A 22,585-nucleotide genomic window follows, 5' to 3' on the forward strand; every position below is an offset into this window, starting at 1 on the left:
GCAGTGGGATGTGAAATTCCAGTGGGTGCAGCATCAGGAGAATCTCTCTGACATGGTCTTGATCCCACAGGAAATTGAAGACAATGTGCAGTGGTGGTTAACGAACTGCAACTGGGTCAGTGGCAGAACCCTCTCCCTTTCCCAACGAAATTTGACAGTGGTAACAGATGTAACACTCCTTGAATAGGGAAGCATTCTGGGAGAGGTGGAGATCTGAGGTTTCTGGTCTCTGGCACAAACAGGATTCCACAACAACATCTGGAGCTCCGACTGGCATTGAAAGCCTTTCTACCCTCCATCGAGAGAACCCTAGTGCAGGTACTCACGGACAACAACACCGTCATGTGGTACTGCAACAAACAGGGCAGGGTTGAGTCATGGACCCTTTTTCGAGAGGCCATGCTCCCTTGGACATGGCTGGAACGTCAGGACATATCCCCGGAGATTCAACACCTGGCAGACTCTCTGAACACCAGAACAGATTAACTCAGCCGAAGATGCCTAGCAGATCACAAATGGAGTCTCCATACAGAGGAGCTGCAAGGTTTCTTTGAGCAGAGGAGAGAGCCTTGGTTAGATCTGTTCACCAGCGCTGAGAATGTGCATTTGCAGCAGTTCTGCGTGCTGGAGTTTCCAAAGCGGCTTGCTTGGAGACACATTGTGTCTCAAGTGGATCTCAGGCCTTCTGTACGTTTTTCCACCCATTCCACTTCTGCCCAGAGTTCGAGAAGATCAGGGATGACCGGGTCCGAGTCATCCTTCTGGCTCAGGACTGGGCACCGAGAGTTTTGTATCCCTAGCTGTTGAGCATGGTCATCGATCCTTCAGGAGGATCTCCTGTCGCAGCAGGTTCTTCGACCTGCAGGAGGCCTATCTTCATATACCAATCTTGCAGTCCGACAGACATCTGCGGTTCCAGGTAGGCCAGGAGCATTTTCAGCTTACTGGGCTCCCTTTTGGCCCCCAAGGTATTCCTTAAAATAATGGCATCTTCCATGGGATATCAATCAGTATATGTATTCTGGGGGATCCCACATCAAACATACAAACACATAAAATACAAGGTATAACAATAAATATGATGCAATAAAACACACATACAGTTCATCTGGTGAAAGATTAAAAACATCATAGACTTGTTAACTGATTAAAACTTTTCTTCAGCACAGGAACAGAGATATATTTTTAAACCCAAGCAGAATACAGACAATAACATACCTTGACACACACTGACTCATACACTAACACACCCAAGCACATACCAATGCAGATACTGACACACCCAGCCAAACACTAATTAAGCTATTGGCACACACTGATATAGACGCTAACACTTTGAAACAACCACTTATACAGCTGCTAACACACAGGCATACACATGTATTCACTGAGATACCCAGGTATACTCTTGTGCATACACTGAGACACCTAGACATACACCAGTGCAGACACTGACACCCAGCCAATCACAAATGCATCCAATAACCTACTCAGACACACACTGATGCATCCACTGACACACCCAGGCACATACCAGTGCAGGCACTGACACCCAGCCAAACACTAATACAGTTACAGACACACCCAGGCACACACTGAAACACCCAGGCATACACTTGCACAACCTATCACTCAACCAGTTAGACACCAATGCGGAAACTGACATAACTATACACACACCACTACAGATACTGACTCACCCAGGCACAAACTGATGAGTACACTGAGACACCCAGGCATACACTCATGCAACCTATCATACAACCAAGTAGACACTGCTACAGAAACTGATATAACCATACACTCACCACTACCGATAAACACAGGCACACACAGATGCAGACACTGACAGGCCCAGGCACAAACCGATGCAGATACTGACACACTCAGTCATCACTAATGCATCCAATAACACACACAGTCAAACACTAATGCATCCATTAACACACCCAGGCACACAACTGATGCATACATTCTCTGACACACCCAGGCACATACCAGTGCAGACACACACCTAGTCTAATATCAATACATCCAATAACCTTCCCAGGCACACACTGATGTACACACTAAGACACTCAAGAACATACCAGTGCAGACACACAGTAATGTATCCAGTGACAAACCCAGCCAAACACTAAAGCAGCTAGTGACACACCCAGTCACACACTGACACATTCACTGAAACACCCAAGCACATACCAATTATGACACAAATCACAAAGTTCGCTCTTTTTTTGACTGGATGGAGTGGTTCTAAAAAGAACCATTTGTTTTCGTATTTTTTTTTAACCATTTTAACCTTTTTTTTTGTTATAGGTTTTTTAAGTACCAGAAAAAAACAAGGTACAAAACAGTACAACGTAAATAAAAAGCAACAGGCTTTAAAACTCAAAAACATGTATGATGAACTTCGATGACAAGAAAAATAAAAACACAAGATATTCTGCCACTGATGTAGTGTTCAAACCCACTGGCATGTGGCAATTCATGCGGTGGATTGCCATATGTTCTAAGTTATTGCACGCAGCAGAAACTGTTGTTCGTGTCTGAGGCAGAGGGGGCAGGGGGCAGATGGTGTTGATGGTCCGGCACCAACAGTCTTTTCGCAAACCATCCTGAATCTGTTCGCTTGTGGATTGTCTTCAAATGTTTCCACATGGAACTGTATCCATGTCCGTATTTCTTGCTGGTGCCGCGGGATAGTTTCGCTGCACTGAACAAATCGTATTGTCACCTTTTTTCGCCAGATGGGATGGTAAAGTACCTACAAACCACACTTTCCTTCTTAGGAGGAAGCGAATTGATCTTTCTGTTGGACCATCACAGGATCCTCGCACTCCCAGGAGGAGTACAAAAAGGAGAGATGGGAATTTTCCTTTCGTCTTTTCTGGAGAGATGAAACTGAAGAAACATGTTTTGGGTGTGGTTTGTTTGAAATATGGGTGTGGCCCTAATGTGGCCAATGAGAAGGGAAGCTTTGGGTGTGTCATTGTGCAAATTTGCAGATCTAGTTGCCTCAATGTAGTGTGATCCCTGTGGCTCCACACAGTGACCCCTCCCTCCATGCAGAGTGACTCCTGTCTCCAAGAGTGACCGCTGCGTCCATGCAGTGACCTCCGCCTCCAAGTAGAGTGACTGCTGCCTCAACGCTGCACCAGAGCTCAGTCCAACCTCCCGGACGTCCCAGGCAACCTAACTTGTAACGAGTTACCTGTGCCAATATCACTACAACTCATTAATAATCATTTAATTATTCAGATCCGAAGAACAAACATTCCTTTGTATCTTAAAATAACCAGGTAATCAAAGGTGTGTTTGCTCGTTGGTGTCTGCGTTTACACCTGGCATGGGTGATTAGTTGTCAATTTACTTAAAAGATTAAATTTGGAAAACATATTCAGTATGTTAATAAAATGCAGTTTAATATATGCATATTGAACATAAAATTGCAGCTGATATTCTGTAGAAATGAATATTGTAACTCTCAGCATTAGCTGCTCTGACACATGCTAAGAATGTGTTTTTCCCTACCTTGTGTAAACCCAACTAAGAAATTCACATTTAAGTCAGTTATACACGTTAGTTCATAAAAATGGAAAAAAGGGAGAGGAACTGGTATTTATTTCCATCATGAAGGACTATGTGCCAAACACCGGTGACCGCCCCAACCAGTCTCAGTGCCTCATTCGTTACAACTGGTCCAGGACAGGGAAGTGTTTGTTCTGGAAAATTCCATAATTGGTGGGTGGAACTGCAGATCAATCTCCTCTTCGATAGTTCATTGACGGCCAGGGGTCACTGCATGGAGACAGGAGTCACTGTACATCCAGGAAGGGGTTTCTCTGCTTAGAGGCAGGGGTCACTGTGTGAAGGCACAGGGGTCACACTACATTGAGGCAGATGTTACTCTGGAGGCGGGGGTCCCTGCATTGAAGTAGAGGTCACCATACATGGAGGCAGGGTTCACTCAGCATGGTCGCAGGAGTCACTATTCATCGAGGCAGGGGTTACTCTACTTGGAGGCAGGGGTCACTCTAGGAGACAGGAGTCACCCTGCATGGAGGGAGGGGTCACTGTGTGGAGCCACAAGGGATCACACTACATTGAGGCATGGTCACTGTGTGGATGCAGGGGTCACTCTTTATGGAGGCAGGGGTATTTCAGTAATGAGACGGGTCATTCAGTATTAAGGCAGGGGTCACTCAGCTTTGAAGCATGGACTGTGCATGGAGACAGGGGCTTACTCAGTGTTGAGGCAGGGGTCATTCAGCATTGGGGAAGGAGTCACTCAGTGTTGAGGCAGGGGCCACTCAGCATTAAGGCAGGGGTCACTCAGCAATGAGGAATAGGTTACTCTTCATGGAGGCAGTGGTTACTCAGCATTGAGGCAGGGCTCTCAGCATTGAGGCAGGGGTCACTCAGCGTTGAGTCAGGGGTCACTCAGCGTTGAGGCAGGGGTCACTCAGCATTGAGGTATGGGCTAGCCTGCATGGATGCAGGGGTCACTCAGCATTAAGGAATGGGCCACTCTTCCTGGAGGCAGGAGTCACTGCATGGAGACCATATTGGGTAGGGCTTTGTCAGGTGCGCCTTATTCTCGGGATAGGCAGGTGAGTGCCTTTCAGAGATGTCAAAGTTTGGTGCAGAAAAGTCAACATATGGAGCCTGACGTACAAAGAGGTCCTGGACTAGGCAGCCAGAGACGTGACATAAGCACTGAAGGATTCCATGGCCTAATTACCTCTGTCCTAAGCCAGTACATTTTAAGACTCATTAGTTTCTTGAACCAGCTTTAGACTATCTTGTCTGACGTAGGCATGTTTTCTTGCTGCCCTAAAAAAGTAAGTGCCTACATAAGGCTGACCCAAGGAAGCCTAGATACACCAGTGAGCACCTATTAAGATTGTGGATGTGCTGAAAAGGCATCTGCCGTGGAAAGGTCATGAAACTTCTGTAAGTCAGGATGTTGCAAAAGATAGAGCGTCTAGAAGAGAAGAGTCCATGATATTAAACCTTTTCTACGGCAATGAGTATAAAAAGTGGTTTCCTCCAACCATGTGCTCTCAGATATTAGCAATCCGTTTCCTTTGTCAAAAACCTTGGTGACTTGGTTTCATGTTGTGGCAGGGAGAGGACTCCGAGAAAGACATTGTTGAAGCTTTAACCTCTAATTACAAGTTATAAATGTGTTAAACCAAACTAATTTACCTAATTCAAACTAGTGGGTTACTATGTTTTAACTGTTATCATTAAACTAGCAATATAAGCAAAACCAGCCCACTTAAGTCATTCTAACTTTCCTAAACATGCCTAATATTCAGAATCATTCTAATCTCTCACCCTTTGTTTTACAATCAGTTATAAATTAATTCATGGACTCTGGTTTGGGCATGAGACCAGTTAGGTAGGAGTATGTGTGTAGATTATGGAATTACCATCAATCACCTTTTAGGTAACTGATAAAAAATACGTACTATTCAGTGTCTTGGTGTGTTCAGGGCTGGTGCTTGTAGTAACTCTGGGATACACCTGGCTTCGTGTAGGAAACTAAACCAGTGGTTGCAGCCTCTGGTTCCTGCTCACTTGTTCCCCGAGGAAAGTGCAGCAAAGGGTTCCAGACCGCTCTGCTCTTTCGGGGCTCAGTTCTCCCGTCCCAGCTTCATATACCTTCAAGCCTTGAACCTCACATAAACATGGATTATCAGGGAAGGAAGCCTATAAAATGAACCTTTCATCCCATCACCATGGTGACTCCATCTGGATTGGGCATCCTTCCAGTGAGGTCCAAAGCTTTACTCCATAGGGCATCAGACGCAAAATGTATTAGGCTGGGAATTATGTTTTTTTTTTAATTTGCAGATCAAAATGTGAAAAAGTGACCATGTTCAATATTTCAGGTATTATAGACATCCCTTAGGCCTCCTGTAATGCATGCCCTTTCCAACCCACTCAGTTTGGTTCTTGGACAGGTTGTTTATCATTTCTTGGGGTGCCTCTGTTTCGCTTCATGTTTGCACCTTGCAAAGATGCTCCGGTACTCATTGGTACTTAACGCTTCTGTGTCTGAGTTCTGTTTTCTCTCCATGCCTGGCATCAGTTTTTGTAATTTTTCATTGCACACTTTTACTTAGTTCTTGTTCACGATGTGTGTATGTTTCTCGTCATCTCTCTGCGTACAAGTAGCTTTGGACACAGATCGCGTTTCGCAAGAGTTTCTCGGCCTGTGGACGTTTCTCACCATGTTTCCACTTCCATCCTGTGCTCCGCATTTTGGTTCTAACCACGTGAGGTTATTGTTTCGCGTCCCACCTCTGTTTCTTTTCATGTTCATGCCCTCCAATCACTGCGCTCCTTCCTTTGCTTCTCGTAGAAGAACCAATAGGATCCGAGGAGAGTGTGATGCATGGCTACTTTTATTAAAGACCTCTTTACGCCCCCAGCAGCTCCTTCCTCAGGACCCAGGACCAGTAGCCCCGGGTGGGAAGGGCACTAGTTGGTCAGCACAGAGCAACAGGAAATCTACCTCTCTGTTCTTCCACCTCTCGCCACATTCCCATACCCCCCCTCTTTTAGCTCAGAGCCAGGAACAGGAGCCCCATACCAGGATCCCAGGCAAGAGGGTGGTTTTCAGCCAGCAGAAGCCAGATCGCTCCACTACCTCTCTTTTCCCTTGTTTTCTCCTTCCAGGAGCCCAGTATCAGAGTCCAAGGGCCAGCAGTGCACGTCAGGAAGACACTTGCCAGGCAGCAAGAGCCAGTGTCATTCTAATTCATTCCAAGCCCCTCTTCCCCATCTATGGCTCCCTTGCCTTTCTCTCGTTCCTTGGCCATCTGTTTTCACCCTTCTTATTTAGTCCTCTTTTGTTTTCGCTACGCGGATGGGGAGTCATCCGGTGCAAGCAGCACACAGAGGACATTCCGTTACCCATTGCGTGTGCAGCTACAATCAATATCACTGAGGTGAACACCACCAAGTCCACCGCGGAGGCCACCGTAAAGATGACTGCCACCACTGCCGCCCACCAGGCGCACCTTCCAGCCCTCTCGGCTTTGTGATCTCCAGTGTTAGCTCAGCTAGAGAACCACCACCGTTGCAGATGGAGGAAGTGACAGCTAAGGACATCCCGTTGACTGCGCACTTGGGTGAGGTTGACTTCTCATCGGTTGTTGCAGCCTTTCTCTGACCGCTAGAGATGTTGCATCAGGCACTCGGCAGAAAGAGGAGGTGCACCAGCCCGATGTGAATGCAGTGAAGGGTGGCAGCAGCGGCGGGATCAACACCACCAACAGAGGTGACAGTCAGCTCTTCTACAGCGGTGGTATTAGCAGCATCACCACTTCCGCCAGCATCATCTGCACCAGCAGCGATGGAACCAGAAGCAACACTGCAAGCACCACCAATGGTGTACCCATGGACCTGGCAGTGCACCTGTGTGCCAGAGGGGTCGCCACCAAGGGCCACACCAGCCACCTGTGACCTATTGTGTGGGAGCGAGGTGACGAGGGTGCACATGCACTCCAAATTTTCACAGGGTGCAACACTTCTCGGTATCGCCCTCCCGCCCCACCACCCCTTCTAGCACCACTGCCACCTCCAATGCAGCCACAGCTGTATCCAGCGTCACCACCATCGCCTCTCCCTGTCACGACTCACGTGCTGCTTGCGCCTGGAGTTTGCAGATCTTGAGGCGTGGATCTTGAGGGTTCGACTTTGTCCCAAAAAGGGGCGACTCTTTCTGGTAGCCACGGTGCTGTAGGCGAGGAAACGCCAAGGACAGACCGTGACCGTGAGAAAGTAGCGCCAGAGGGAAAAAACCCCTTCAGAAGAAGAGGAAAAAACCTCCCAGAAGATTCGCAGGGGATTCCTGGAACAAGAACAGAGGAACAGGAATCAAAGGAACTGACGTAACACAGAAATGGCGAAATCCAGAGCCAAGGGCTAGGAAATCAGGAGCGAGGACACTAACTGAAACAGAGAGTGTTGCAGCGCAAAGAGGGAAAGAAAAAACACCCTTAAATACCATAAAACAGGAAGTGACCCACAGGAAGAAAAAGGACACCATCTTGCATAGGGAAAAGTAGATAGAATAGACTGGAGCAGGAACCATAGAGAATAGGGAAGGAGGAATGCTGGGAAGACAGAGGTAACCTGGGAAGGGGAAAAGACATAAAGGACAGAGGAGAAAACAGACCCAAAAGAAAGAAAGACAGAAAAGAAGGAAGAGGAGTCCCCAAACAGGTAAGAGGGGTCAGGAGACCCCAACAAGACGGAGGGAGAGCGCAGCGCGAGGCCCCTAGTAAGTCCTGGGGCCTCGCAAGGTGCAAGAAAGGCTCGGGGCGCGCCGCGTCTTAGAGACGCGAAGCGCGGCCCTAGCCGAACGCGCGGCTTGTGCCGAACGCTCGGCTCGCGCCGCGCGGTGCGGCGCGACAGTAGGCCCCCCTCCCGAAGGCCCTGGTTTGAAAGGAAATAAACGGTGAAAGCGCTGAGTCAGAAGAGGAGCATGAACAGAAGATGCATCTTCCCAAGAACACTCACTGAGAGGATAACCCTTCCAATGAATCAGATACTGCAGACGGGTGTGAAAAAGACGAGAGTCACAAATCTCCTGAACCTCATATTCAGGAACATCATCCACTAAGACAGGAGGAGGACAGGAAAACTGACGGGAGTACGGATCTGGTACATAAGGTTTGAGTTGGGAGACATGGAAGACTGGATGAATCTTCCATGTGTGAGGCAAGTGAAGACGGACAGTGACGGGATTAAGCAACTGGAGAATACGGAAAGGCCCGTAATAGCGAGGTGTGAATTTGTTCTGAGAAAGACGTGAGGGTAAGAATTTAGAAGAAAGCCAAACTTTATCCTGTGGAAGGTAGTCCGGAGTTGCCCTACGTTTCTTGTCTGCTACTTTCTTCATATATCTCTTGGTGTGTAAGAGATTAGAACGAATCAGTCTATGGATTTGTAGAAGACGTTTGGAAAAATGAGTAATAGCGGGTAAGGGAGTGGGAGACAGAGAAGAAGTAGGAAAAGAGGTAGGATGAAAACCATAAGAACAGAAAAAAGGAGTGGTCTTGGAGGCACTATGGACTGAGTTATTATAAGAGAACTCAGCGATAGGGAGATAAGTGTTCCAGTTGCTTTGAGTTGAGTTGCAAAAACAACGAAGGTATTGTTCTAAGCCCTGGTTCAGACGCTCGGTCTGTCCATTGGTCTGGGGATGGAAGCCCGATGACAAAGCTCTATCGATGTTTAGTGTCTTACAAAAATACCTCCAGAACCGGGAAATGTACTGAGGACCTCTATCAGATATAAGAGTATGAGGAAGTCCATGAAGACGGAAGATATGTTCAATGAATATCTGGCTTAATTCTTGGGATGTAGGTAGTTTTTTCAAGGCAGTGAAGTGAGCCATCTTAGTAAAAGAGTCCACAGTGACCATGATTACCCGGTTTCCTGCTGAGAGTGGTAACGAACACATGAAATCGGTGGAGATGGTGTGCCATGGAGTTGGCGGAACCGGCAAGGGCTGGAGTAAACCCGCAGGCCTGGTTCGGGGAATCTTGACTTGAGCGCATGTGGGACAAGCCTGAACGTATGTTTTAATATCTTTTTTCCAAGTAGGCCACCAGAAAAATCGGGATAACAGTTCTTGTGTGGCCTTGATGCCTCTATGACCAGCAACCGGTGAATCATGACACATTTGTAATGCCTTTTCTCTCACTCTGTTAGTGGGGATGAATAACAGATCGTGATAATAATAGTATCCTTGTCTCTTATGTAAAAGGGGCCTTAAGTTCTCTATTTCCTCATCAGATAGATTGGGGTACTCCAGTTGTACCTCCTCCAGAAAGGACTGGGCTACCCCAATGATCTTACTAGGTTCCAGTAGGGGTTGAGCTGGGACAGGAGTACAATCTGGATAACGACGCGATAGAGCATCAGCCAGAATGTTTTGGGAGCCAGGAATATATGTAATGTAGAAATCATACTGGCTGAAGAAGAAGGCCCAACGAGCTTGACGACTATTTTGGCATACGAAATTTCGTAAACATTGTAAGTTTCGATGGTCTGTTCTCACTTCAAAAGGTTCCTTGGAACCCATCAGAAACTGCCTCCATTCAATACAAGCTGTTTTCAGAGCCAACAATTCTCTTTCCAATACTGAGTAATGTTGTTCTGCAATAGAGAGTATATGAGATAAATAGAAAACAGGATGTTCAAGACCATCGTCTTCTTGTTGTTGGAGTAGAACGGCACCAATGGCTTTTTCAGAAGCATCGGTGACGACAATAAATCGTTTGTTGGTATCTGGATGTCTTAAGATGGGAGCTTGTGTAAATGCCTTCTTTAATTCTTGAAAAGCTGTTTCAGCAGTTTTAGTCCAGACAAACCCTTTAATAAGATTTTCCTTCTTTAAAGTGTGAGTTATGTGGCTAGTTTGTTTAGCAAAGTCTGCGATGAATTGTCGATAGAAGTTCGCCAATCCTAGAAAGCATTGTGTTTCTTTAATGGAGGATGGAGAAGGCCAATCTAGGATAGCTTGCACCTTTTCTTGATCCATGGCTACTCCGGTGGTACTTAAATGATATCCTAGATATTTGACTTCCGTCTGGTCAAACTCACACTTTTCGGGTTTGCAAAACAGTTGATGTGCTCGGAGTCGTTGAAGAACTTGTTTAACATGGGAAGAATGGAGTTTGGGATTTCTGGAATAAACAAGAATATCATCAAGGTAGATTACAACTGTCTGATTCAGGAGATCCGAGAATACTGAGTCCATAAATCTCTGAAAAATTGCCGGGGCATTAGTAAGACCGAAAGGCATTACCCTGTATTCAAAATGACCAAATGGAGTCCTAAAGGCCGTTTTCCACTCATCTCCTTCTTTAATGCGTAAGAGGTGATAGGCTCCCCGTAGATCTAGTTTGGTAAACCGTTGAGCCCCTCTGACTGCCTCTAAAATGTCCCTTATGAGAGGCAAAGGATAACGATCTTTAATAGTTATTTTATTCAGGCCTCGAAAATCCAGGCAAGGGCGGAGGTCCTTTGTCTTCTTGGGTACGAAAAAGAGAGGAGCCCCAGCCGGAGAAGACGATGGAACAATAAGCCCACTTTGAATATTTTCATCCAAATACTCCTTTAGTACTTCCTTTTCAGTTTCCGTGAGGGAATACATCCTGCCAAAAGGAACGATAGTGCCAGGTTCCAAGGGAATAGCACAATCGTAATCTCGATGTGGAGGTAACACAGGTTTGGAAGGTTTTTGGAAGACATCTTGAAATTCCAAATAGTGTTCAGGAACTCCTTGGACTGTATTTATGGTCGAACCGGTGGTGCCCTCCGTGATAATTGACCTCTTAGGCGACCAATACTTGTCTGAAGCAAAACAGTGCTCGTGACAGAACTGTGAAGACAAGGAAACCGTCCGGGTAGCCCAGTTCACATATGGATTATGTCTGATGAACCACGGGATTCCAAGAATGATGGTATGGTTGGGGGAAGTTATAAGATCAAAGGAAATGTGTTCCTGATGGTTACTGATCTGTAGATTTAGCATCAGGGTAGTTGTATCTACTGGACCCGATGATATCAAAGATCCATCCACCGTGTGAACTTGTTCTGGAACCTCCTTAGGTTGTATAGGAACTTGTTGAGTGGTGGCCCACTTCTTATCCATATAAATGCCACTAGCTCCACAATCTAGTAGTGCCATAGTCTTCTCTAGACGGCCATCGGGTAATTGTAACATTACTGGTAAAGTGAACAAGGATGTGGTATTGTCGTTGAAAGAACTGATGGAAGGTATGGCTGCTAATCCCGTCCCCTCCCTTCTTACAGAGGACGGGAAGCGGCGTTTCCCGATGGCCTTGATGGACGTACTGGACAGGTACGCAGTATGTGGCCGGCAGATCCGCAGTATAAACACAACCCCTTCTTTCGTCTTTCTTCTCGTTCGCTAGGGGAGAGAGGGCCTCGAGTTGTATCCACCTGCATGGGTTCTCCTTCGGTGTCTCTGACAGGAGGGCGAGGTTCCTCAGAACGATGTGGAAAAACTCGTGAGGTGCTTGGTTGAAAAGACCCTCTGCTTTTTCTCTTCTCTGCTCTCCGTTCCTGAAGGCGATACTCGATGGAGAGGGCTTGATCCATCAGGCCACGAAGATCCTCCACTCTGGTGGAATGTACTAGTTCGTCTTTGATCTCTTCTTTGAGTCCTCTACGAAACAAAGTCACCAAAGTACGTTCCACCCAGGTGGTCTCTGCCGCTAGTTGACGAAAGCGTGTAATGTATTGAAGGACTTCTTGTGAACCTTGATGAATATCGCATAAGGCCTCTTCTGCTGAAGCCTCCAATCCCGGACGACTAAACATCAGCTTGAAACGGTTCACAAAGGCAGAATAGTCCGACAATACCGGATCGTTAGATGATACCATCGGGGTTGCCCAGGCCAAGGCAGGACCAGATAGGGCACTGATGAGATAACCCACCTTTGTTCTGTCGTGGGAGAATTGGGTGGGTCGGAAGGCAAAGTACACTGTCAAGGAGTCAAGGAACTCTCGCAGTTTGGTTGGTTCACCCGAAAAACGATGGGTAGAGGCGGAGAGCGTCGGGACATCACCACTACGGAAGGCCAAGGCCTGTCGCAACGCAGCATTCTCACTGCGTAATTGCTGTAATTCTTGAGCTTGTTGCTGAATTGTAGTTAGCAGAGCTTGATCCGGATCCGCAGCAGCTACCACAGTGTCTTCCATGGTGTTAGAAGACGTCGGGATGGTTTGGCGCTGCAATCTGTCACGACTCACGTGCTGCTTGCGCCTGGAGTTTGCAGATCTTGAGGCGTGGATCTTGAGGGTTCGACTTTGTCCCAAAAAGGGGCGACTCTTTCTGGTAGCCACGGTGCTGTAGGCGAGGAAACGCCAAGGACAGACCGTGACCGTGAGAAAGTAGCGCCAGAGGGAAAAAACCCCTTCAGAAGAAGAGGAAAAAACCTCCCAGAAGATTCGCAGGGGATTCCTGGAACAAGAACAGAGGAACAGGAATCAAAGGAACTGACGTAACACAGAAATGGCGAAATCCAGAGCCAAGGGCTAGGAAATCAGGAGCGAGGACACTAACTGAAACAGAGAGTGTTGCAGCGCAAAGAGGGAAAGAAAAAACACCCTTAAATACCATAAAACAGGAAGTGACCCACAGGAAGAAAAAGGACACCATCTTGCATAGGGAAAAGTAGATAGAATAGACTGGAGCAGGAACCATAGAGAATAGGGAAGGAGGAATGCTGGGAAGACAGAGGTAACCTGGGAAGGGGAAAAGACATAAAGGACAGAGGAGAAAACAGACCCAAAAGAAAGAAAGACAGAAAAGAAGGAAGAGGAGTCCCCAAACAGGTAAGAGGGGTCAGGAGACCCCAACAAGACGGAGGGAGAGCGCAGCGCGAGGCCCCTAGTAAGTCCTGGGGCCTCGCAAGGTGCAAGAAAGGCTCGGGGCGCGCCGCGTCTTAGAGACGCGAAGCGCGGCCCTAGCCGAACGCGCGGCTTGTGCCGAACGCTCGGCTCGCGCCGCGCGGTGCGGCGCGACACTCCCATTACAACCACTGCTCCCTCCAGCACCAGGATATCTCTTGCCCCGCAGCTGATGAAGGCAACCATGCCTGTGTGGCCAGCCCATCCCTTTCTTGGCCTGACGTGTTAGGGTGCGGTATCACTGTACCAGTGCCAGCGGCTAACAAGCAATGAGCGGGATGTTGTGTTGGCTTTCCCGACTAATCCTGACCTGTGGTGAAACTCTGCGTTTGACCTAATGCTGTTTCTTTAGCAAAATCATCATCATCATCCTTCATGTGGAAGTATGAAAGGTGCTGCACCGGAAAGAACCCCTCTGGTGCAGCTTCTTCATCATTTTTTTACTTTTTTCTTTTTATGCTGTTGATCCGTTTGTCTTACTAGTGTTAAGTTATGGACACACCGAGCTGTGGTGGCAGCGCAGAAGAGTGGAGCAGAGGACGCGCTAAGGCACCACTCAGCAAGTTAATGTGTCTTTATAATTATGCATTCTCTTTTCTTTATGTTTTAGGTTTGTGACGAGAAAAGAGTGCAATGGGATTTGGATAAATGAATGTAGCGACTAGTGAGCAGTTATATGAAGTTAGTACCTGATAGAGACAACTAGCCGCAGACTCCTTATCTCAGAATTCTCCCCACGTGTCAAACTGGATCCAGAAACATTTCTTCAGCAGCACCTCTGCGCGTCGGTAGAGGGCGCCGTGCGACTCAGTAACGACGTCATCCCAGGATATGACGTTGACGGAGTCCAGATAGTTCCTCCCCCAACGTGCCAACGTCAGTTTCTTCTTTTCCGCTCAGCAATGCGGATCCGGAAAAGCAGTTCCTCTGGCCATTTTTGGCCTTCACCTTTTTCACTGTATTTTTACTTGGAAAGGTGTTTATGCCTACTGGCTTTAAACCTTGTGGGTCATGTGCTCGACAGATGTTGGTCACAAACCCCACTCCATCTGCATGTGGTGCCTTGGCAACCACGATGGGGCTGATGACTGCGACACCTATCAACAAATGAGGCCTAAGACGCTTCATGAGCGGCGGATGAAGTTCTTGGCGCGGGTGTCACAGTCTTCACAAGACTTGAAGGCGTCGTAGTGCGTCATCTTCTACTTCGCTTCCCAGAGACTGCTCTAGGAGTCGATCAAATGTGGTTCCCTGAACTTCTCCTGTTCCGATCACGTCTCCAGGTAAGAGTTGGCCTAGGGCGAAGTAGCATCCACCTCTGGCTTCACCGCCCCGCGAGTCTCACCCAGATCTTCTGAGGACGAGTCTGTGAAGGAGTCGACCGCATCCCTTCCGCCGAGGCAACTGAGGCCCAAATGTGGCATTATTATTCGTCCTTGCATGATGTTTTTGGGTCTCCTCCTCCCTCTGGATGTTTCTGCATTAACTGAGCCTCAGCCTCTTGTTCCTCCATTGGAGGGACCTGGACATCCTCAGCCTCCTCATTCAGGCACCATTCCATTTTCACACTCGGATTGGCTGCTTGATTAGGCCAAGCGAGCAGTCTTGATTCCTCGCCGGCATCCAGCCTCGTGTCATCCCGTGGTTTGGATAGTTGAGGCTAATTCTGCTTTTGCAGATATGTTGAAACGGGTTTCAAAGGTGTTGCACTTACAGCTTCCTACGGTGCAATTGTCCAAGGATCCGTTACTTGACATATTACATCCTGACCAGTCTTCTGTAGAGGTTGTCCTTCCTTATTGTGAGGCTCTTTGTGATATGTTCTTGGGAGTTTGGTCCCAGCCAGTTTCTGGTCCCCCCGTGGAGCGTTTTGTCTTTCACAGACACAGGCCATCCCTGGAGGATCCATCATGCCTTCGCAGGCACCCGAGAACTCCGAGTTTTGTGGTGCAAGCTGCTTTGGTTGCACACAGTCTTATGCAGATTCCTTCTGTTCCCCCAGAGCAAGAAGACAGGCAGCTGGACTCTTCTGGTAGGAGGATGTTCACCTCATCTAGTTCAACCTTGTGTTCCACTAACCCCTCTTCTGTACTTGCTCGCTTCTCCCACGTTCTGTGGGACTCAGTGGAGCATATTTTGCCTTTTCTGCCTGACGAGGCTAGAACTGCTCTTATGCCCTTGTTGTGGGATGGTCAGCAAGCTGCCAAACTTGGTGTTCGCTGTGCTATGGATACCACAGATTCTGTTGGACGGATTATGACTTCCTCGGTAGTGCTATGGCGTAGGGCTTGGCTGCGTTCTAATTTCTCAGAATGCGTCTGGATTCTTTGCTTGATATGCCCTTTGATGGCAAGTCGCTTTTTAGCGCGCATTCCAATTCGGCTTTGCGCCGCTTCAGAGACGGTCATGGTGGGACTTAATGTCAGGTCCTCTTCCTCTTGTAGTCCTCCTTTAAGGAGCATTTACCATGGCATTCTGCTCACGGTCTCATGCCCTCCCACTGAGCTAAGAGGGTCCTCTTGTGGGTGTGTCTGTACACGTGCACCACCTTTAGCTGTTGTATTGTCATTCTGGAGAATGTGCTTTTTTGTCAGTTAACATCCAGTGTGAACTTCCTGCTCTTTGTAGGCTCAGTTGTTAATATCATGTTCTCTTCCATCATGAAGATTCTGCTTAGTGGCACAATTACATGCATCTGGTGGTGCAGACTACTTCTGTTCAGCGTTGTTATACCGCCAACGACATTTATGATAATTTTTCCCTGTCAGTCCACACATGGTGGTTCTTTTTGTTGTTATTTCAGACCAGGTCTGAGTCTCACTCCACCTACAGCGTGATTTCTGTTGTTTTCTACTTACAGGTGGGCCTTCTACGCTCTGTGATTTCTATGGAGATTGTGTTCAGCCCCAACTCTTTGGAGCCATTGGGTAAGCTTTTCGCTACTCTTTCCTGCTTCTTGTTCCCTATGGGAAACTTACCTTGTACGCCTATTGGAGCAGTTTCCTATTGTCCTTAGGATTTCTATGACTGCTTTTGCACGTGTCCCTTTTCCATTTTTATTATGGAAGAGGTTTTTTTTCTGTCCATTTTCCATGGAATTTTCATTGGTCAATTCTTTCCGGTTCCCCTTGAGGTTCCTACTTTCACATTCCGTCTTCCCTGTGTAGTGTGCCTATGGGATGTTGTTGACTCCTATTCTTTCATGACTGGCTTTGTGCCTGTCTTGGAGGGTCATTTCCCCTTCTGTATGTTTCTTCGTCGTTTCCTGTTTGTGCCTGCTGCAGGAATCTCACTGCAGGCTTCTACCCCTAGCATTGCTACTTTATGTTGGATCGTGTGTGAAAGTTTTTCTCTTTTTCTATCACATATTCCTTTCTAATCTTATAGGTTTCTAAGGTCTGGTATCTAGATTCCATTCGGGGAATCGTTCTTTCTATACTCCTTTTAGCAGTATTCTGAGTGGTCTACACTTGGCTCGCTATTTTTCTGCGCTGTTTCTTCCTTGGGAATTACCGCTCTTGCTTCCGTTCTTCTTTAACCCCTTCGCTGCCAGGCTTTCTCCCCCTCAGGTGCCAGGCCTTTTTTTTGGCTATTTGGGACAGTTCGTGCTTAGGCCCTCACAACTTTTTGTCCACAAAAGCTACCCACGCCAAATTTGCATCCTTGTTTCCATCATCCTAGGGATTCTAGAGGTACCCAGAGTTTGTGGGTTCCCCTGGAGCAGACCCCTAAATTAGCCAAAATAGAGCAAAAATAAGGTTTTTTTTAAAAAACAAATGGGGAAAAAAGGACTGCATAAGAAGGCTTGTGGTTTTTTCCCTGAAAATGGCATCTACAAAGGGGTTGCGGTGCTAAAATCATCATCTTCCCAACTTTCAGGAAAAGACGGACTTGAATTGGAAAACCCAATTTTTTTACACAATTTTGGCATTTTACTGGGACATACCCCATTTTTACTATTTTTGTGCTTTTAGCCTCCTTCCATTTAGTGACAGAAATGGGTGTGAAACCAATGCTGGATCCTGGAAAGCTAAACATTTCTGAAAAGTAGGCAAAATTCTGAATTCTGCAAGAGATAATTTGTGTAGATCCTACATGGTTTTCCTACAGAAAATAACAGCTGAAATTTTTAAAAAATGAAATTGAGGTGAAAAAAACAGCCATTTTTCTCCATGTTTTACTCTGTAACCTTTGCCTGCGACGTCGGATTTTTTAAAGCAATATACCGTTACATCTGCTGGACTCTCCTGGTTGCGGGGATATATCAGGCTTGTAGGTTCATCAAGAACCCTAGGTGCCCAGAGCCAGTAAAAGAGCTGCACCTTGCAATGGGTTTTCATTGTATACCAGGTATACAGCAGTTCATTTGGTGAAATATAAAGAGTGAAAAATAGGTATCAAGAAAACCTTTGTATTTCCAAAATGGGCACCAGAGTAGGTGTTGAGAAGCAGTGGTTATTTGCACATCTCTGAATTCCGGTGTGCCCATACTAGCATGTGAATTACAAATAGACGTCTTTTCACACACTGTCATACATTTGGAAGAAAAAAATGTAGAGAAAGACAAGGGACAATGTGACAGGACAGGTGATACTGGAGGAAGTCTAGAGCCCTGTAAACAACTCCAAAAAGGATGCCCGTTAGCATTGCTATATTCTTTTTGGGGTGAAAACTAAGGTACGCTTTCTCTTCCGTTTTTTAAGAAATTATTTCGTCGACCACTGCAAACGATCCCGAATAATGTCTCCTTTAGGGTGCAGACGTAGATGTGGCAATAAAAAAAAAAAGATGGACAATAACCCAAGATGCCTGTAAGAAAGACTCACCACGTGGAGGGTGGGAAGAGAAGAGAAAGAAGAAATACAAACCACTAAGGACTTGGTGCCCTCTACGAAAATATTATGTGGCTCCCAACCATCCCCCTTATGCTTCACCTTTCCTACCAGCCTCCCCGATTAGTTTAAAGATTGAATCACATCAGCGATTCCGTACCAGTGAAAGCCACGCCCCTCCGGCGACGTAGCTGGCTTTTCTGCCCTTCTCCTTCTCCTCGTCTGGACGTGTTGCTGTCTTGTGACCTTAAACTGCCTTCATCCTCGTCTTCCTCTTCGCGGTCATCCTTTCCTCTATCTGCTCCTTCCCCGGCTTCCTCTCCGTAGTCCACTCCTTCCCCAGATTCCTTCTCGTCTCTCTCTCCACCTGTCCCTTTTCTAATCGCGGGATGCCTATCCTCCAGCTCACGTCGTGACGCTCTGTCCGACGTTGGGGAAATTAATCCTTCAGAGTACCCCTGGGGCACTCTTCATGCTTCCCCAGCCAACGCGAGTCCATTGCCCGGTTGCAGACAATAAAAGTTGTTCTGCTATTCTGTGTTCCCCAAGTCTCCCGATAAAAATGGTACTCCACTTGCGTGGGTAGGCTTAATGCCCGCGACAGGAAACGCAACATGGACACATCACATTTTTACATTGAAATCTGACTTGTAAATTTTGGAATATGCCTACCTGTGGATTTTGGCCACTAGCTCAGCTGACACCCAGGGAGGGAAATCTACCAAACCTGTGCATTTCTGAAAAACAGACACCTACGGGAATCCAGGATGGGGTGACTTGTTGGGCTCTCACCAGGTCCTGTTACCCAGAATCCTTTGCAAACCTCAAACTTTCGCAAAAAAAAAAAAACACCTTTTCCTCACATTTTGTTGATGGAAACTTCTGGAATCTGAGAGGAGCCACAAATTTCCTTCCACTCAGCATTTCCCCAAGTCTCCAGATAAAAATGGTACCTCACTTGTGTGAGTAGGCCTAGTGCCCGCGACAGGAAATTCCCCAAAACACAACATGGACACATCACATTTTCCCAAATAAAACTGACCTGTTTTAAGCAAAGTGCCTAGCTGTGGATTTTGGCCTCTAGCTCATCCGGCACCTAGGGAAAGCTAGCAAACCTAGGCATTTCTGAAAACTAGACACCTAGGGTAATCCAGAATGGGGTAACTTGTGGTGCTCTCACCAGGTTCTGTTAACCATTATCCTTAGCAAACCTCAAAATGTGGCAAAAAACACACACTTTCCTCACATTTCGGTGCTGCAAAGTTCTGGAACCTGAGGGGAGCCACAAACTTTCTTCTACCCAGCATTCCCCCAGGTGTCCCGATAAAAATGGTACCTCACTTGTGTGGGTAGGCCTAGTGTCCGCGACAGGAAATGCCCCAAAACACTACGTGGACCCTTCAAAATTATCAAATACAAAACTACCTGTTTTTGGGGAAACCTACCGAACCCAGACATTTCTGAAAACTAGACACCCGAGGAAGTCCAGGGAGGTGTGACTTGCGTGGATCCCCCAGTGTTTTCTTACCCAGAATTCTGAGCAAACCTCAAATTTAGCTAAAAGGTTACATTTTTCCCACATTTCTGTGTGGGATCACTGCACCGGCACAAATTTCCTACCACCCAACGTTCCTCTCAGTCTCCCGGTAAAAATGATACCTCACTTGTGTAGGTGGGCCAAGTGTCTGTGACAGGGAAGAGCCCAAAACATGTCGAAAATGAAGGGGAACCAAAGCGGGTCCAAAAGGACAGTTTGAAAAAAAACTTTTTTAGGCTGACAAGTGGGGCAGAATTTTTATTAGTATAGATGCGACAATGCTGCGTGGTAGGAATTTTGTAGATTCCTACAGATTCCAGAAAGTTCCATCACACAAATGCAGGGACAATGTGTGCTTTCTAGTAAAGTTGGAGGTTTGCAGGGCATTGTGGGTAAGAAAATGGTGTGGGGTGCATATGAAGCACATCACCCTGAATTCACCTAGATGTTTAGTTTTCGGATGTATCTCGGTCTTGTAGATGTTTCTACAAGTACAAAAAGTGTAGCCCTCACCATCCCAAGTGGGATGATTTTGAGAGTTAGACAAACTGTCATGGCCAAAATGTCATGGCCTAAACCCAAAATAATCAAATGTCCTCTTGCTCGCCCTCGGATAAGATGTTTTAGTGTGCGGGTGGAGAGCTGAAAGACTGTCACCCCCTTCAGTTGGGTTGGGGGCATAACCATGACTGTACTGGTTGGCAGCCACCACCCCACTCCCCACTATTTTTTTGTTTTTTTATTCCCTGGCATCTAGTAGGCTTTCTGTCCAGGTGACCCTTACTTAAATGGCTGTAAGCCTTCCAATTTGTCAACACTGACATTTGAAAACCATTGGTCACCGATGATTAACCATGGCTGGAACCTAAGCTGCAGTGACCTTTGACGACGACTCCCCCCCCCCCCACCCCAAAACAAAGGAAGGAAAACATTCACAGGTTCCTCCTCTGAGACCTGACTTGCAGACCAAGTAATAATGACACATAGAAAACTTCTCAGTTGCTTAATGAAGCCACCTGCGTTCCTGAAAACTGCGAGGAGTCGCCAGGAGACCGGCAGAACCTCCCACAAGGCACTCGTGGTTTGGTGCCAGTTCTACAACTTGGACTAAATCATCTCTGCCAGGTGATGAGTCCTTGGAGCCCAGTGGGCCATATTTAGGGGTCACTTCCACATGTGGCTCAACCTTCACTATGAGTCCAGGAGCAGAACAGCTAATATCCAGAGGTAGGAGACAGCACTGGCTGGAAGTAGTGTGTAGGCTGCAGAAGAACTGGGCTTCCCTGGGCCAGTGAGTCTGTCATCCTGAGTGTGAGACAGTCGATATCACAGGACCAGTAAGGGAGACTCTGTGATCCTCACTGTGAGACAGCCAGTACCGGGGGATGAGTAAGGGAGACTATGTGACCGTCACTGTGAGACAGCCGATACTGCGGCGTGCATAAGGGAGACTGTGATCCTGCGTGTGACAGCTGATGCAGTAGGGTAAGTCATACCTACATTGTGTAACACTTAAAGCTGTTGATAAACTAGTTTGTAAATTTTCACCTTTTTGCCAGATGAAGGTCCTGATTTAGGACTCTGAGGAGGGGTTACTCTGTGACAAGGGTGACGGCTATCTTATGCTCAGAAATTTAAATCCCACTATATCCTATAGTATTTAGATTTTGGCGGACGGTTACCCGTCACCGTTGTGAGAGAGTAACCCATCCGCTGAGTTCCAAATCTGGTCCAAGATACAGAAGCACAAGTGTGTGGTTTGCCCAGGATCACACAGTTTAGTCAAGTGGGAAGGGATCATGGAGTGTACAGGTTATGCACAGCCCCCATCTACTCTCCCTGAGGAGCTGGACCTCGTGTGTTAGGAGTGAAGCAGGCGTGGCATCTTCATCGATTTGTTATTGGTACTGTACAGATATGAACACCATTTGCTGATATCTCTTTGCGTTTTTTTTCTTTTCACTTCCTGTGCCCCTTCAAACATTTGCTTGCTGCTGTAACTTTTCGCCTGTCTTCTTATGCAAAGCGGTCCCCCAAACTGGGGAAGGGTTTCTGGTAGAGGCACGCAAGAGAGGAGTCGGTGAAATCCGCCCAAGCTCACACAGCATGGCTGCGGCAACCACAATTCACATCTGCAGCTTCAGCACCTTACAACATTACCTGGACGTCTAAGCCTGGAGACGCCTCTTGCCTTTGGACAGGTGTACCCCATCAGGTGGAATGTGTCACTCGTTCGGCGTGGGCGGCACACAGGAGGCGCTGTCTCCCCGTCACAGGCCAGGGCTCACCTGGGGCGGCTCCTTGGACGCCCATCGTCTTCAAAGGTAAGCTCCGGAGCCAACCGGTAAGACCCTTTTTAGGATGGATGGTTTCCTGCACCCAGAGCCCTTCTAGAAACATCCTCGTCCCCTCCCCCCGACCAGTAGACCTGTCCCCGAGCAGTGCCCGGGGTGTGCGGTGCAAAGATTGTTCACATAATATTACATAATACAAAAAGTGTAACTATAGTCTGCGAGAGTAGTCTTGTGTCTGGAAGTCGTGTTAGCACCGAGGAAGGGAGCACGCGACACATTGTCGTAAAAGCCGCTGTTTTCGTGCATTCGAGGGTTTTTGCAAAGTTGCTGATGGAGCTTTGAAAAGGTTGCAGAAAAAAAGCGTTAACTATTAACATCCTTTAAACTACTGTGCTCACCACTCTGCCTCTTGAGCTCACAGTTCTTCAGGCTCACAGGAGGCTCCTTCCTGCCTC

This window comes from Pleurodeles waltl, chromosome 12 (assembly GCF_031143425.1).
Source record: "Pleurodeles waltl isolate 20211129_DDA chromosome 12, aPleWal1.hap1.20221129, whole genome shotgun sequence".
Classification (NCBI taxonomy): domain Eukaryota; kingdom Metazoa; phylum Chordata; class Amphibia; order Caudata; family Salamandridae; genus Pleurodeles; species Pleurodeles waltl.